At 38.9% G+C, this 16,912-nt stretch overlaps 1 long non-coding RNA gene across 1 annotated transcript in view; it reads right to left on the reverse strand.

The window, feature by feature from the left end:
- Positions 1-10,781, reverse strand: part of LOC130706144 (uncharacterized) — a 108,721-nt gene extending 97,940 nt beyond the window's left edge. The window contains exon 1 of the long non-coding RNA XR_009006550.1: positions 10,711-10,781. This is a non-coding gene — a long non-coding RNA (uncharacterized LOC130706144). The remainder of the gene's footprint in view (positions 1-10,710) is intronic.
- Between the last annotated feature and the right edge of the window lie 6,131 nt (positions 10,782-16,912).

Below are 16,912 nucleotides of genomic sequence, written 5' to 3' on the forward strand. Positions count from 1 at the left end.
CAAAAACAACTGTTAGTGAGGAGAAATTGGAACTCTTGGGCATCACGAGTGGGAATATAAAGTGGTGCAGGCATTATGGAAAACTGCTGGGTGGTTCCTCAAAAAGTTAAACATAGATTTATCACATGATCCAACAATGCCACTTCTAGGATCCAGCAACTCCACTTTCAAAAAATTAAAAGTTGGGACCCGAACACTTAAACACCCATGTTCACAGCAGCATTATATATAAAAGGCAAAAGATAGAAGCAACCCAAGTTTCCATCAACAGATAACTAGATAAACAAAATGTGATACACACACACACACACACACACACACACACAGAGGTATATTTTACAGCCTTCGAAAGAAAGGAAATTCTGATACATGCTATAACATGAAAGAACCTTGAGGACATTATGCTAAGTAAAATAAATCAGGCACAAAGGACAAATATTGTATGATCCCACTTATATGAGGCACCTAGGATAGGCAAATTCATAAAGACAGAAAGAATAAGGGAGGTTACCAGAGGCTGAAGGGGATGGGGAACTTAGTATTTAATGGGTACAGAGTTTCTGTCTGGGATGATGAAAACATTCTGGAGATGGATGGTGGTGATGGCCGCACAACAGAGTGTATGTACTTCATGCCCCCGAACTGCAGACTTAATAATGGTTAAGATGGTCAATTTTATGTTGTGTCCATTTTACCACAATTCTTTTTAAAGCAAGGAAGGAAAATTTTCACTCTACAAGAATGAAATTTAGGAGAACACTGATAACAAAAGTTACTGAGAAATCGGGCTTCCCTGGTGGCGCAGTGGTTGAGAATCTGCCTGCCAATGCAGGGGACACGGGTTCGAGCCCTGGTCTGGGAAGATCCCACATGCTGCGGAGCAACTAGGCCCGTGAGCCACAACTACTGAGCCTGCGCGTCTGGAGCCTGTGCTCCACAACAAGAGAGGCCACGATGGTGAGAGGCCCGCGCACCACGATGAAGAGTGGCCCCCGCTTGCCGCAACTAGAGAAAGCCCTCGCACAGAAACGAAGACCCAATACAGCCAAAAGTAAATAAATAAATTAATTTTTAAAAAAAGATATTAAAATAATAATAATAATAATGGAATGCCACTGAATTATTCACTGTAAAAAAAAAAAGTTACTGAGAAATCATTATGTGTGATCTGGGCTTTGAAGGGTGAATAGGTGTTCACTGGACAATGAGTCAGAAGTCTGACTTTACATCCTGGAACTGCCACTTCCTTTTATGTGGTTCTCTTTCCTCACCTATAAGAGTGAGAAAAGATCCACCATACACTTGTGAGGATCTCATGAGACAACATGCCTGAAATGGTTTTACAAACTACAGGAGGATTTTCCAATATAAATTTACTGATGACAAGTGATATAAAGTATAATTATTGAAGGCAAGACCTTCATGTTTCCACTGTCTCGGCTTTGGCCAGCCCAGAATATTTTCTCAAGTTTAAACATCATATGTATTCCTTCCTATTCATGCAGGATGGAGTTAAGAAAGATGGAAGGGCAGAGAAGGAATAAAGGTTAAAGAGCAAGGTTTTGAAAGTATGTTCTTACTTTAACATATGAATATTATCCAGCCATTAAAATTGAGAAACAGGAAGACAGGAAGAAGAAATAGGAGAAGGCATTTAGGATTTGACTACCTTCACCTAGTATATTACAAATTGCATCGCTGATGTAGAACTGTGTAACTATACCGATACAAGAACGGGAGTCAATGTGCAAAAGGGAAAATAGCTGTGTAGAGATGGGGGGGCTGTGGGTTACATTTTTCTTTTATTAATTTCATTTTATGTTGTTTTATTGTTTTTGCCGTAACAAATGAGGACAAGAGAAAAAGTAGTACATTCCTTTCGTAAACATTTATCAGCTGGTTTCTCTGCTGACTACTTACCCACAATCCCTGCCCCCACCAGCTTCCAAGATGCTCGGAGGTCCTGTACCATTAAGCCCTGGAGACTCAGAGGGTAGCATTTGCTTCTAGCAATGACAGAAGCTTGCACAGAACCGGAGGATTCTCCAACGCCCCTTCAGGGTAAAGAGCTGCCGCCTTCTATAGATTTGTGAGTCAGGGCTCCAGAGGATGCTGAGGGCACGGGAAGGGCCATCAAACTGTGTTTGGCCTTGGGCTCTGATTCAAAGGCTGCTGTTTCCAAGGCCCTCACCCTTCCCACTCTGAAAGAAAAGGTACTGACTCCAGATGCTTGTGACCCTCGTTTTGATTTGCTCAGTTGCTGGCTGAATTAGTGCAAGGACATTATTTCTCGGAGCAAGGTTGCCCCCATCATCCTCTCCAGACCGGAGAGGGTCATAAACTATTTTGGCTGCTAAGCTCATAACTAGATCAAGGAGAGAAACCAGGACTGGCAGGTTGATTTTATGCCCTTGTGCTATCTCCCCAGTCTATCAACCTGTAGAACCAACGAGTATTAGTACCCCTGACATCCATCAGAAGCCGCAGCCTATAAACAGGAGGAACAGAATCAGGGAGACATCTCAATTTCACTGTGCAGACAGAAGGCCAGTCACATAGACAGAGAACATTTAACCCTGTAGAGACATGGGCTAAGCCTCTGATTCTTCCAGCATCAGGACCCCTGTTCCCAAGGTGGAGGCGCTGCGGGTCGGTGTGCAAGCTGAATACACATAAAGGTGCCTGGCTAAGTGGGAAAGCCAGGTGACCTCCAGCATCTGGGCCCCGCACCTGGTCACGCCCCTGGCACGTGGAGAGCTGCCTGCGAGAAGGAGCACCTTTCCCACAAACACATGATTGGCTCCCAAGCCACATTCCTAAGGGGCTGTGCCTGCCCTGGGGGACCTTTTCCACACAAAGCACCGAATGTAACAGCAACAGCCCTACCTGTGCAAAACCAGAAAGCCATCCAACACGTTTCTGTGTCCCATATCCGAATAGCACAGAAATCTGCCTGAAAACTGGGCATCGACTGTCCAGATAGAGAAGCCTAGCATTTTATTTTATTTTATTTTACTTTATTCTGTTTTATTTTGTTTTACTTTATTCTATTCAATTCTATTCTATTCCATTCCACTCTATTTTAAAAATTCTTTAGACACCGACAAACTACCCTAGGCTTCATTTAACTTCCAAATCAGATTTTCCTTTTAGGTCCCACCATCAACGGTTCTTATGTTCAGTCGTTTTCCCTTGCAAGTTCCACTGTGTTTGACCCCTGACAATGCCAGCCCTACTCCCTTCTCCTTGACTGTCCCCATCGGATCCTCTTGCATTGGCCACCCTCCCTCGGAGCTTTGTCTTCCTTGTCTCGCACCTTCCTTCTTCCAGCCTTAGTGGCCCTTTGAGAAGAATGTCATCATGTTCCTAACCAGGCCTTCTGTCTGAATTCACGATTTTAGAACTATGTTACAGAGCCCTGAAACTATATGAGAATTCAGGAAGGTGTCTAAAACGATTAGTTCCATAGAATTAAAAATCCAGTTTCTGGAAGGGGTCGAAGCCTTCAACTGATGCAATTTTATCTTTTAAAAAGAAAATGAAGCATGACCCAGCAGTTCCACTCATGGGTTTATATCCAAAAAAGACCAAAAACACTAATTCAAAAAGATACATTCATCCTAATGTTCATAGCAGACTTATTTACAATTGCCAAATATGGAAGCAAGATAGGCTCAAGGATATATTGTATAGCGTGGGGAATACAGCCAATATTTTTTAGTAACCGTAAATGGAAAGTAACCTTTAAAAATTATATATTAAAAAAAAAAGAAAATGAAGCAACTAAGGCTAGAAATATTAAGTGACTTACCCCAAATCAGACAAGTGTTAGTGCAAAACTAGGAGTCAAGTGCAGCTCTTGCAATCTGTCCTTCCCCAGAAGCTGCATTTATCCATCTACCAAGGAGAGACCAAGCTTCTATATAGGGAAATGGTCTCTGATGTTCTCAAGAAAAGCAATACCCAGCAGACTGAGATAATGAAGGTGTTGTGCTTTCGTGCATGACTGTTAGTGCAGGGCCCACAGGGGTCCTTGTTAGAGAACACAGTAAGGAAAGAGCCATTGAACATGGACTCCAGAGTCCACTGGCCGTGTTCAAACCCCTCTTCTGCCATTTCCTAGCTTTGTGACCTTGGGCAAGTGCTTCAGTTTCCTGATCTGTAAAATGGGAATACTAATAGTCTGATCCCATAGTGTTGAGGTGAGAATTAAATGAGGTAACTCACAGAAGAAGTGATTAACATGGTACTGAGGCGTAACTTAAAAGAAGTCCTTCTGCTTTCTGCTAATAACCTCCCAATCCCAAAGTGTATAACAGCATATCTATTTTATACACATGCCAAGCCAAGGTAGATCATGCTAATGTGAGAGTCTAAGATTTTGTCTGATTTTCATGACCACTGGCATCACGTAGTATACTCACACATGTTCCAAGAAGAAAACATGCACTGGGCACAGCCAATAAATATAAAAATTGCTAAGTCAAGTTCATTTAAAAACCACATAGTAAATTCCTAGTAATTCTGGGTTAATAACATGTTAATTACCATCTTGTTATAGCATTAATGAGACATACATTTGATGTGGGAACCTGCAGCAGAGATTAAATGCTAAAATGAACTTTCTCCGACTGCTGCATGAAATGATCCCTGTTCACTCCATATCGCCATGGCTTTTCAGAAAAACCTCCTATGTTACTGTTTTTTTAAGAGCTCACTAATTGCCTAAAGTATCCTCCAACTAGAGTTTCTTCTAGTGTAGGTATGTAAACAGTAGTCAGTTAGCTAGTGGGAAGCAGCCACATAGCACAGGGAGATCAGCTCCGTGCTTGCTCTGTGACCACCTAGAGGTGAGGATAGGGAGGGAGGAGATATGGGGATGTATGTATACGTATAGCTGATTCACTTTGTTATAAAGCAGAAACTAGCACACCATTGTAAAGCAATTATACTCCAATAAGGATGTTTAAAAAATAAAAAGAGTAGTCAATAACATCTACCACTTGTAACCAACTGTTCCCCCCAAATCCATTGGATCAAAGTCCCTTGTGATGACAAGCTCCAGCCTACTGACCTCTACTGGGGTGATGATTTAAGTAGCTGCAAGTGTCTTGGTCCTTGCCTCCACCTCCTTCCTGGGCTTTTAGAAGTTGACTTGTCCACTTTTTCTGTGTTGAAATATGAATCCAAAAAGTAAGTCATATGAGCCCAGCTGAATTTCTTGGTAGAGGAATTATGTATAACAAGACAGTTGGCAAGGTTATATCACTCCGTGAAAGCTGTAATTTCCCTGCAATTGATTTCCTAAAGATAACTCACTGTTTGCGTGCAGTGAAAGATAATTTAACAAGAAAGATGAGTCTCTTCAGAACACCTTGATTGGCAATTGTGATAAATTCCTATAATTACTATTGACTCAGAGGAGGATTTTCATTTGTTAAGACGTTGCTGAAATGACAGCCTGGTGATGGTTTAAAAAGAGGAAATGGCAATACCACGTGCTGTTCCCATCTTCACAAAAGAAAAGGTTGGGGGACCAACACGGGTACAGATTTCAGAGAGTCCTTGAAGACCCCATTAAATCTCAGAGAGACCTCCACATCCCCCTTGACGGAAAATTCTCATAAGAACCATAATTCTTAGGGCCAGAGAGTCTGGATCGTTCTCCTAAGAAAGGAACAAAGTCAGGTCTGGATCAGTTCTTCCTTAGTGGAAGCAACAAAATCCTAGTATTAATGTTAAAAATTGAATAATATTAAAAGTCTAACAGTAGGCAATTGGTTAAATGCATCATATTATGCAGCCATCAATATGATTTTATGGAGCGTTAAAGACATAGGAAAATGACTACAGTATGTTTTTAAATATGAAAAGTAGGATGCAAAATTACATCTAGAGTTTGAGCTCAGCTATGTAAAAATATGTATAAAAAAACAGGAAGGAAATTTGTCCCAGAATGTTAACAGCGGTGGGTGCTAGATCTCTAGGTGGTAGGATGAACAAAACAACAAGAAAAAAAAAAAAAGAAATTCCACTTTCTAAAAAGTCCACACTTATAGTAAGGGGTTATCTTAAGTGGGCTCACTTAAGAGAGTCAAACTACAGATATATCTCTTTCCTAAGTAAAACTGTCTTTTGATGTTTGGGAATATCATCCATGACCATCTTAACTATCATTGGCAGCATCACCAGAAAGCTTACCCAGAAATTTGTTGTTTGTGTTTCTACGTGACACATACAGAAAGTAAACAAGCACTACTCTTTGTCTTCTATCATTTCACAAGCTAAGATAGTCTCCTCTGACATAAAGCATAGACTTCTTATATAATTTGCCATGTAAATGTAAAGCATTACTAGTATTGATCACAATTTTATAATTATAATCATTAATATTCCTAAGTGCTCTTCTACCATTAACTCATTCAATCCATTCAGTAATTCTAGGAGACACAAAGGATTATTATCCTCATTAAAGATGAAAAAACTATGGCTCAGAGATATGCAATAATTTGCATGAGGTCACAGAGCAAAGTAATTATTTAAATCCAAATCTTCTGTTTCAAAGTCTAGGATTCTTCCCACTGTACCATATTTATGGTAATATTTACAAACTAGGAGTAATTAGTACATTAACACATTGTGCCTTTATTGACACTTTTCATCTCCATTTAAAAACTGTTTATGGAATATCCATACCACCCAGAGCAATCTATAGATTCAATGCAATCCCTATCAAAATCCCAACGGCACTTTTTCAGAATTAGAACCATCCTAAAATTAATAAGGAATCTCAAGAAACCCTGAATAGCCAAAACAATCTTGCAAAAGAAGGACAAACTTGGAGACCTCACACTTCCTGATTTCAAAACATACTACAAAGCAACAGTAATTAAGACAGTGTGGTACTGGCATAAAGACAGATACATAGACCAATGGAATAGAACAGAGAGCCCAGAAATAAACCCCTGCATATATGGCAAATGATTTTCAACAAGGGTGCCAAGACTACACAATGGGAAAAAGACAGCTCGTTCAACAAATTGTGCTGAGAAAACTGGATATCCACATGCAAGCGAATGAAGTTGGACCCTTACCTTATACCATATACAAAAATTAATTCCAAATGAATTAAATATTTAAATGTAAGACCTAAAACTATCAAACTGGAAGAAAGCATTGGAGGGGGAGCTTTGGGACACTGGATTTGGTGATGGTTTCTTGGATATGACACCAAAATCACAGGTAACAAAAGCTAAAAGAGACAAATAGTATTATATCAAACTTGGAAACTTCTGCACATCAAAGGAAACAATCAACAGAGTGAAAAGGCAGCCTAAGGAATGGAAGAAAATATTTGCAAATCATATATCTGATGGAGTTAATATCCAGAAAATATAAGGAATTTCTACAACTCAACAACAAGAAAATAAATAACCCAATTTAAAAATGGTCAAAGGATTTGAGTAGACAATTCTCCAAAGAAGATATATGAATAACCATATAAAACTGTTCAACATCACTAATCACAAGAGAAATACAAATCAAAACCACAACGAGATATCACCTCACACCCATTAGGATGGTCACTGTCAAAAGAACAGAAAATAACGAGTGTTGGCAAAGATGTGAAAAAATTGGAAATCTTGTTGGTGGGAATGTAAAATGGTGCAACCATTATGGAAAACAGTATGAGGTCTCTCAAAAAATTAAAAATAAAATTACCACATGATCCAGCAATCCCACTTTTGGGGATGTATCCAAAAGAATTCAAAGCAGGATCTTGAAGAGATATCTACACACCCAAGTTCATCTCAGTATCATTCACAATAGCCAAGAGGTGGAAGCACCCCAAATGTTGATCAACAGATGAATGGATAAAGAAAATGTGGTATATACATACAATGGAATGTTACGCAGCCTTAAAAAAGAAGAAAAATCCTGTCACATGCATTAACATGGATGAACTTCAAGGACATTATGCTAAGCAAAATAAACCAGTCACAAAAGGACAAATCCTGTACAAGTGCGTGCATATGAAGCATCTAAAGTAGTCAAAGTCATAGAAACAGAAAGCAGAAAAGGCTGGGGTCGTGGGGTAACAAATTAGGGTTTAGTGGGTATAGACTTTCAGTGTTGCAAGATGAAAAGGTTGTAGATATCTGTTGCACTACAATGTGAATACACTTAACAGAACTGAATATACACTTAAAAATGGTTAAAACGGTAAATTGTGTTGTGTTTTTTACCACATACACACACAAAAACGGTTGCATACTATTAAAGCTCCTTATCAAGGGCTTTGGCATTTCAAATGGATTTTCTTTAAGAGTTCATTGTTAGGAACATTAAAAGAATAGAAGCAAACATGCTACTTTGCTTCCTGGTCCAACAAATATGATTTTAATGTGTTAAGAGCCTCAAACGAAATTTTAATTAACTACAAACAATCTACTACATAATGACAAAATATGATGTTTAGTTTGTCCCTCTTGGACAAGTTTCTTTTTTTTTTTTCATTTTTAATTATGATAAAAACATAATACAAAATTTACCATCTTAACAATTTTTGAGTGTACAGTTCAGTCGTGTTAAGTATATTCATACTGATGTGTTGACAGATCTCCAGAAATTTTTTCATCTCACAGAAGTAAAATCCTATATCCATTAAAGAAGTCCTCATTTCTCCTTTTCCCCAGAGCCTGGTAACCACCATTCTACTTCCTATTTCCATGAATTTCACTACTCTAGGGACCTCCTGTAAGTGGAATCACACAGCATTTCCATACATGGCAAAATACAATTTATAAAATATATGAAACGTTGCTTTGCATCAACTTTTAAGGAACTCACAAGTTTAGCATTCTGAGGGATACCAAACCAAAAAACCATTCAGAAACCAGGAAATAACCAAGATTATCATATCCCGGAAATTCTCTAGAGGCTGCTTAATCTCTCTATGCCTCCTTTCCTCATCTATAAAACAGAGATAATAATAGTATCTTCCTTAGAGCCTTGTGATGAGAATTAAATGTATTAATACCTGTAAAGCATTTGGAACAGTGACTGGCACAGAGTAGGCCCTCAATAAATATTAAATATCATTATTTTTCCATGTATTCTATCAGTATTGATAATTAATACACCACAGGGACTTCCCTGGTGGTCCAGTGGTTAAGACTCCGCAATTCCACTGCAAGGGGGCATGGGTTCGATCCCTGGTCGGGGAACTAAGATCCTGCATGCCACATTGTGGTGTGGCCCAAAAAGAAAAAGAAAAAAAAAAGTGTTAATAATACACCATAATTAAGACACAATGGCTACTCTCGAGGAGCTCATAATCTAAGAATTTAAATGTTCTGAACAAAACTCAGCAAATGGTAAAAACTTGCCAGTTTTTATTGTTAAAGAAGGCATTCTTCAAAATATGAACAGAATCAAGAAAATAAAATATGTAAAAGAATAACTTCTCCAGCTGAAAACTAATAGTCTGGCTTTAGCAACACAATGATTATTTTCAGACTGTAACCTCACCAAGATGTAGCCACTAATATTATTTTGTAAATATAATTAAAAGCAGATCTATTTTCACTGAGGGCAAGAATTTATCAAAATCTTATCTCTGATTTTGAAATAGCCACCCAGGAGCTTGTAGCACAGCTACCTTATTTGCCTGCTCTAAGGACATACTGAAAATGTTAAATGATTGTAAAGCAGTAAGTGTGGTCTTTCTCTTCCTAATGAAATTCTAAAAAGCTACAGTCTCTTGTAATGCAAACAAGCATGTCTGCCTTGTCGGATTCATCAAAGTCAGCCAACCATGGCTGAGCAGGGGTTGTTGCCCACAATGCTGCCACCTGCTGTATGGAAGTGAAATCGCTTTCCTCGGATGGAAAGAATGAAAAGATCATTGATGCCATGGCAAATGTGTGCTCCTTGTCTTAGGTAAATATTCTGTTATCCCAGTAGCTCAGCACATTATTGAAGTAGGTTACCCTTCCACTTACCTACACTCATCAGGCTGTTTTGCTAACTTACCCTTTTACCTACATTGTTTTACAGACTTCGCCCCTTATGCAGCAACTAAGCTTTCTGTTTTCTTTCATTTCGTTTACTCAAGATGGATTACTTAATGTTGAAACACTGTCTGTAGGGTCAGAATTTATGATGAGCCCCGTCATTATAAGACCATTATGAGACCATCTCCTCATGTCTCAAAATTACCCTGTGTACCACTACTATATATAAAATAGATAACCAACAAGGACCTACTACACAGCGCAAGGAATTCTACTCAGTATTTTGTAATAACCTATAAGGGAAAAGAATCTGAAAAAGAATAGATATACAATCACCTATGTATAACTGAGTCACTTTGCTGTACCGCTGAAACGAACACAACATTGTAAATCAACTATCCTCCAATTTAAAAAAAAAAATAGCCTGAGTACAAGGGAGACATAATAAGTGCACACCCATCACATTTCTCCTCTTAAGTTTTATATATGTATACACCCAGGTATACTGAGTAGGAGACTTTGTTTAATATGTAGGCATTAAAAGAATATTTAGTTAAACATAGAATGTTCAGACCCTCTATTGCACCTGAAATGTACACACACTGACCTAAGTACAATTAAGCAAAACAGAGATGGAGCCAGATTTCAGAAAATTTATGACATAAGCCAAGTTAATGTTCAGCATTCTACTCACCTTTTGGAGATGTATTTTCCCGTTTCTCCTGCTTTCCATGCCCACAATTTTTGATGAGCTTTAGTTGTCCAACATCTTTCAGAGATACTCAACGAAGCGTATTGTAAAATCTGGGACCTCCCAGACTCGGACCTTCCCTGATTCCCCCTCAAGCACCACTGACCACACCCCCCGTGGAAACTTACTACCCCAGTTTCCACTCCTGAATGGTCTGGTTAATTGTTTCTGGCAAATCACATAAACTGAAAGCCAAGTTACTGTGCCTAATTACTTAATATATTAACTACCCTCAAACATTTGTATGTTGGGACTTCCCTGGGGGTCCAGTGGTTAAGACTCCGTGCTTCCACTGCAGGGGGCGAAGGTTTGATCCCTGGTCAGGGAACTAAGATCCCACATGCTGTGTGGTGTGGCCAAAAAAAACAAAAACAAATAAACAAAAAAGAGAAATCTAAACTTTAATAGGAAAACTATGTAGAAGGACCCTTTGCCAGATGAGTTTTCCTTACAGCTCCAGCAAAGGCTAAATTAAATGGCATCTCTTTTTTTTTTTTTTTAACATCTTTATTGGAGGATAATTGCTTTACAATGGTGTGTTAGTTTCTGCTTTATAACAAAGTGAATCAGCTATGTGTATACATATATATCCCCATATCTCCTCCCTCTTGTGTCTCCCTCCCACCCTCCCTATCCCACCCCTCTAGGTGGTCACAAAGCACCGAGCTGATCTCCCTGTGCTATGCGGCTGCTCCCCACTAGCTATCTATTTTACATTTGGTAGTGTATATATGTCCATGCCACTCTCTCACTTTGTCCCAGCTTACCCTTCCCCCTCCCCATGTCCTCAAGTCCATTCTCTACGTCTGAGTCTTTATTCCTGTCCTGCCCCTAGGTTCTTCAGAACCTTTCTTTTTTTTTTTTAGATTCCATATATATGTGTTAGCATACAGTATTTGTTTTTCTCTTTCTGACTGACTTCACTCTCTATGACAGACTCTAACTCCATCCACCTCATTACAAATACCTCCATTTCGTTTCTTTTTATGGCTGAGTAATATTCCATCGTATATATGTGCCACATCTTCTTTATCCATTCATCTGTCGATGGACACGTAGGTTGCTTCCATGTCCTGGCTATTGTAAAGAGTGCTGCAATGAACATTGTGGTACATGACTCTTTTTGAATTATGGTTTTCTCAGGGTATATAACCAGTAGTGGCATTGCTGGGTCGTATGGTGGTTCTATTTTTAGTTTTTTAAGGAACCTCCATACTGTTCTCCATAGTGGCTGTATCAATTTACATTCCCACCAACAGTGCAAGAGGGTTCCCTTTTCTCCACACCCTATCCAGCATTTATTGTTTGTATATTTTTTGATGATGGCCATTCTGACTGGTGTGAGGTGATAGCTCATGGTAGTTTTGATTTGCATTTCTCTAATGATTAGTAATGTTGAGCATCCTTTCATGTGTTTGTTGGCAATCTGTATATCTTCTTTGGAGAAATGTCTATTTAGGTCTTCTGCCCATTTTTGGATTGGGTTGTTTGTTTTTGTGATATTGAGCTGAATGAGCTGCTTGTAAATTTTGGAGATAAATCCTTTCTCAGGTGCTTCATTTACAAATATTTTCTCCCATTCTGAGGGTTGTCTTTTCATTTTGTTTATGGTTTCCTCTGCTGTGCAAAAGCTTTTAAGTTTCATTAGGTCCCATTTGTTTATTTTTGTTTTTATTTCTATTTCTCTAGGAGGTGGGTCAAAAAGGATCTTGCTGTGATTTATGTCATAGAGTGTTCTGTAAATGGCATCTCTTATCAAATTCATACTGCAGTGAGTAATTTCAGAATTTTCTTTCCTAAGCTGGGAGATGGATATTATTGGCATATTACCACTCATTATTTGGCCCTGGTAGATAACCATTTGCTCACCAACTTGGAATAGATGAGATAGGATTCCTATAAGATCGGTTATGCAGTTAAAATAAAATCGTGTGCTCTGAGCTTCAGCCAAGGAGTCTCTAGGGCCCCAGAGGAAAACATCACTCTGCATACAGAAATATTTCAGACAACAGCAGCATGAACCCGAAAAACATAAAGTCCAAGGTGTGGATCTGGGCCATAATCTGTAGCATTATTTACCTGCTATTTATATTCTCTTTGGTTTTGCTGCTGAATTCAAAAGAGCAGGAGAATCCATTTCAATACGTACATGGCATTTATTATACATCTGCATTTCATGCGGGGAACACAGAGAAACAGGAACAGAATGCTTGACTTCAAAACACTTAGCCTTGGTGTGGTAACCTATTTCTCCCGTCCCCATCAGGCTAAAATGTAAAATTCCAGAATCATATCTCACAGTCATGGTAAGTGATGGGCTCCTAGCGCCCACCAGAGAAATCACAGCCCGCTGATAATATTTCTCCTTCATAGTTGCCCCAGATTTTAAAATTCAACCTTGACTAGAAAATGTAACTGAAGCCAAAGGCTACAAAACCTAATTAGCAGGATAATGAGAACGCTTGAAAAGAATTGGAAGACTGTGGAATGGGAACTTTGAAAAGACAAAGTGTTCTACTAGATATTCCATCTGCTTAGACTGGAGGAAAAGCTTAGTGAACATTCACAGGCAACAAATCATAAAATTCACGTTAAATGTAGACTTGTTCTGTGTCCTGTCGGCATAAAGTTGAGTTTCTGTCTGAGACTGTTTACTGAGAATAGCAAAGAACTTTCCTGTAATATTGAAAGGTTTGTTTTAATAGTCCCAAGCACTGTTGACTGACAATTCTGATACTATAAATATTTGTTATAGGAAACTACATTTGTTAAAGTATTTGCTACAGTAAACTGTTAGAACACTAGCTTGTAAACTATTTTGGTCACAGAAGGCTTATTTTAACCAGCTACCTTGTGACAGTTTACTGAGTTTCCATGACCTCACTGTTTTGTTACTTCAGTTATATATAGATGAATCAGCATGCCTTGTGACTCAAAGAAAATCATCTTTTTTAAGGCTTTTTCCCCTTTTAAACAAATCTTTTGTATTCTATAAGTTTTATATCTACAACAGTTTTTTAATTATTTATATTTTTAAATTTCTATTATTTTTTTGTTTTCATCATAACCTATACCTCTGTTTTGGTAATATTTCCTTTAGTCCTCAAACTAATGAAAAGATGTCCCTCATCCCAAAAGACTAGGTAACTCAAGTATTTGTTGAACACTAAGAATATATTGTCTGAACATTTGTCATGGTAAAAGAAAAAAAAAATGTGTTTTTAAAAAAATTTTAGACTCATGGGGCAAGAGTTAATTTAATCATACTCTTCGGTTCATGGTACACTGTCATAATTATCTGTAAAAGCTTTCCTTTTTTAGTTTATATTTACTTTTATTTCAGCCTTTGTGGGGGACCAAAAAGTAGTGTATGACAAAGTTTAAAGTAAAAAAGAATTGTCAAGACTAATATACATAGAATGAGACAATGTATCATAAGATTATCTATTCCATATCATTATGGTAATTACTAAAATGCTGATTATGACTATGATAATTATTGGAATAGGAGAATAAAGCACTAAGCCAGAGTCTTCATCGTGTTTGCCCAACTGTGGCTATGAATGGCATTATTCTACTTAAGAGAAATTTAATCTCTCTACCCACCACCCAGTTTTTACGGATAATTGTTTGGTTTGGTTTGGTTTGGTTGCCTTGAAGTCATTCCTTTTTTTGTTGTTTTTTTTAATGGCAATAGTATGTCACATTTCCTTTTCTATTTGCAGGAACACAAACCTTCTCTGTTCTCAGGCCATATGGTCTGGGTGGGATCCACCCCAGATCAAGAGTACAATATGTAACTAAGGCTTGACAGTCATGGTCCCCAAATTCCCTAGTCCAGTGATTGGTCAGTGAGAATATATGACCCAGGTCTGGCCTATTGGCAAACTTCATTCCTTTGCCACAGTGATTGGTCCAGTCATCTCAAATTGTTCCAATCAGAGTTAACCCCAGGATTTATGCAGGAACTGCAGGAAAGAGATTCTCTCTCTCTCTCTCTCTCCCTCTCTCTCTTTTCTCTCTTTTCTTCTGTTGAACTTAACCTTGGGTAGATATTATCCTGCAGTTTCCAGAAACTACCACATGAAGCCTGCCAATAAATCTGACTATAAAACCAAGAGATGGAGAGGAACCAATTTCTGATGACATTACCTAAAGCCAACTTCACCCTGGGAGTTTTCAGCTAGATGAGCTAAAAGTCTCCCTTTGGCTTAAGTCAGTTTGAGATGGATTTCGTGTGATCTACAACCTAACTTACCACTTAGAGGTAAATTAGGGCATAATTTACCAATCTTGCCAGCTGAGAAACAGCACATTGAGAAGTGGTTCAGCAGAGAGGGAGGGACTCAGCTCTCCCTTGGAGTGAATTCTAACCCACAACATAACGGGACCCCACCTTTCCCTCACCACTCATCAGTCTAAGGCAAAGTGTTCCCAGACTTGGATTGGGGAGGATCTTAGTGCCTCACGCTGGAGAAAGGGTAAACACTCACTTCAAAGTTTTCCTTGGTTTTTAAACTTCTCTCCCCCTTCTCCATCCCCCCCTCTGTTGTTTGAAAATAAAAAGTGAAAGAGCCACTGCCAAGAAGGACATTAAATCAAGTGAAACAGAAAAAAGCAAAGAAAGGAAAATCAAAGGGAGAAATTCCGTGCACCAGCAAAGGCTTCGTTAGGCTCACAACAAAGACTACTAGCTCAATTTCTTTCTTATTGACATTAACGAGTTTGATGTGAGTCCAACAGGAAAGCCCAGCAAAGCTGCGAGCTCTTACCGGGCGGGGTAGGGCGTGGGTTCCCAGGATTTCTGCAGCTGCTTGCAAATTGCTTAATTCCACGAAAGGTCATCTTTCTTGATTGGTTTTCATTCCTTTCTATGTCCCATCAATCAAGTGCTGACCAAGCAGATGGCTGCCAGCCGGTAGTGATGGGCCAGGTCAGCAGCTGCTGCTTCATCCCGGAACCGGTTCACCCTCCCCTGCCATGAAAATCCTTCCCCCAGGAGCGGCTCTTTAACTAGAAACCACAGGGGCCCAGTGGATATTTCCTAATGAATAAATATGACTGAATAAACTCTGTACATAGCACTATGGTAGGGGCTGGGCGTGAAGCAAAGAAATGTAACTCAAGGAATAAAATAAAAACAGCTCACGCAGTGTAGAAACATAACAAATACAGTCAGCGGCAGGGCTGAGATTCAAACTCCCATCCTTGTGCCCAGAGTTCTTTATTCCATCGACATGATATCTGTCTGGGAAAAAAAGGGGGGCAAGAAAAGAGGAATCAAGCAAAGAGATAGAAAGAGAAGTTGGGGAGAAAGAATTAAGCATAGTATTATTTGTTGGTTTTCTTCCACGTGGCAAGCGTTAAACCAGACCGCTCACGTTATATTTTATGTTACTCCTTACAAGAATCCGAAAGGTCGCCATTATTAACTCTATTTTTACTGAAAAAGATTCCAAAATTCAGAGGTGAAACAATTTCCCCGAGGTTGTAAGACTTATAAGTGTCAGAGCCAGAATTAAAACATACTTCTATCCAAAGTCCATACCCTTCCAATGCCAAGTAAGACCACCTCTTCCCACTCAAGTGTACCAGAAACCTAAGTGTTACATTTGTTTTATGACAAAGCCCTGACATTGTGCCCATTTTCTACTACCTTTTTTAAATTTTAGAAATGTTGCTGTAAATATGATTTAATCATAGAGAAATAGATATGTATTTAGAATCTGCTTTATTCTGGAGACACATTCAGTAATTCAGCATTTACTGAGAGCCAGGCACTCTGTTAGGTCCTAGATATGCAAAGATAATTAAGACATGGTCCATTCCTTCAAGGAGTTTGGACACTATGGGAGAAAATGGATAGAGAAATAGACAATTACAAAGTAGTGTGCATACTGCCCTTTAGTTTACAAGTCTATACAGGCTGTCAGGGCAGCTCAGAGGGAGAGAAATTAGCCTAAACTGGGTGAGAGAGAAGGTCAGGAAGTATTTCTTACAAGAAGTGATGTATGAATGGAGAACTTTATTTAAGGTGGCAACATGTTCCATAGTTATTCTCCCCTACAGTCTTAGCTGACCTTCCTCATTTCCTCCTTTCTGCTGCCTAGAATCCCATACGATGGCAGGATCTCTGCAGCTGTTT

This window comes from Balaenoptera acutorostrata, chromosome 21, assembly GCF_949987535.1.
Source record: "Balaenoptera acutorostrata chromosome 21, mBalAcu1.1, whole genome shotgun sequence".
NCBI classification, from domain to species: Eukaryota; Metazoa; Chordata; class Mammalia; order Artiodactyla; family Balaenopteridae; genus Balaenoptera; species Balaenoptera acutorostrata.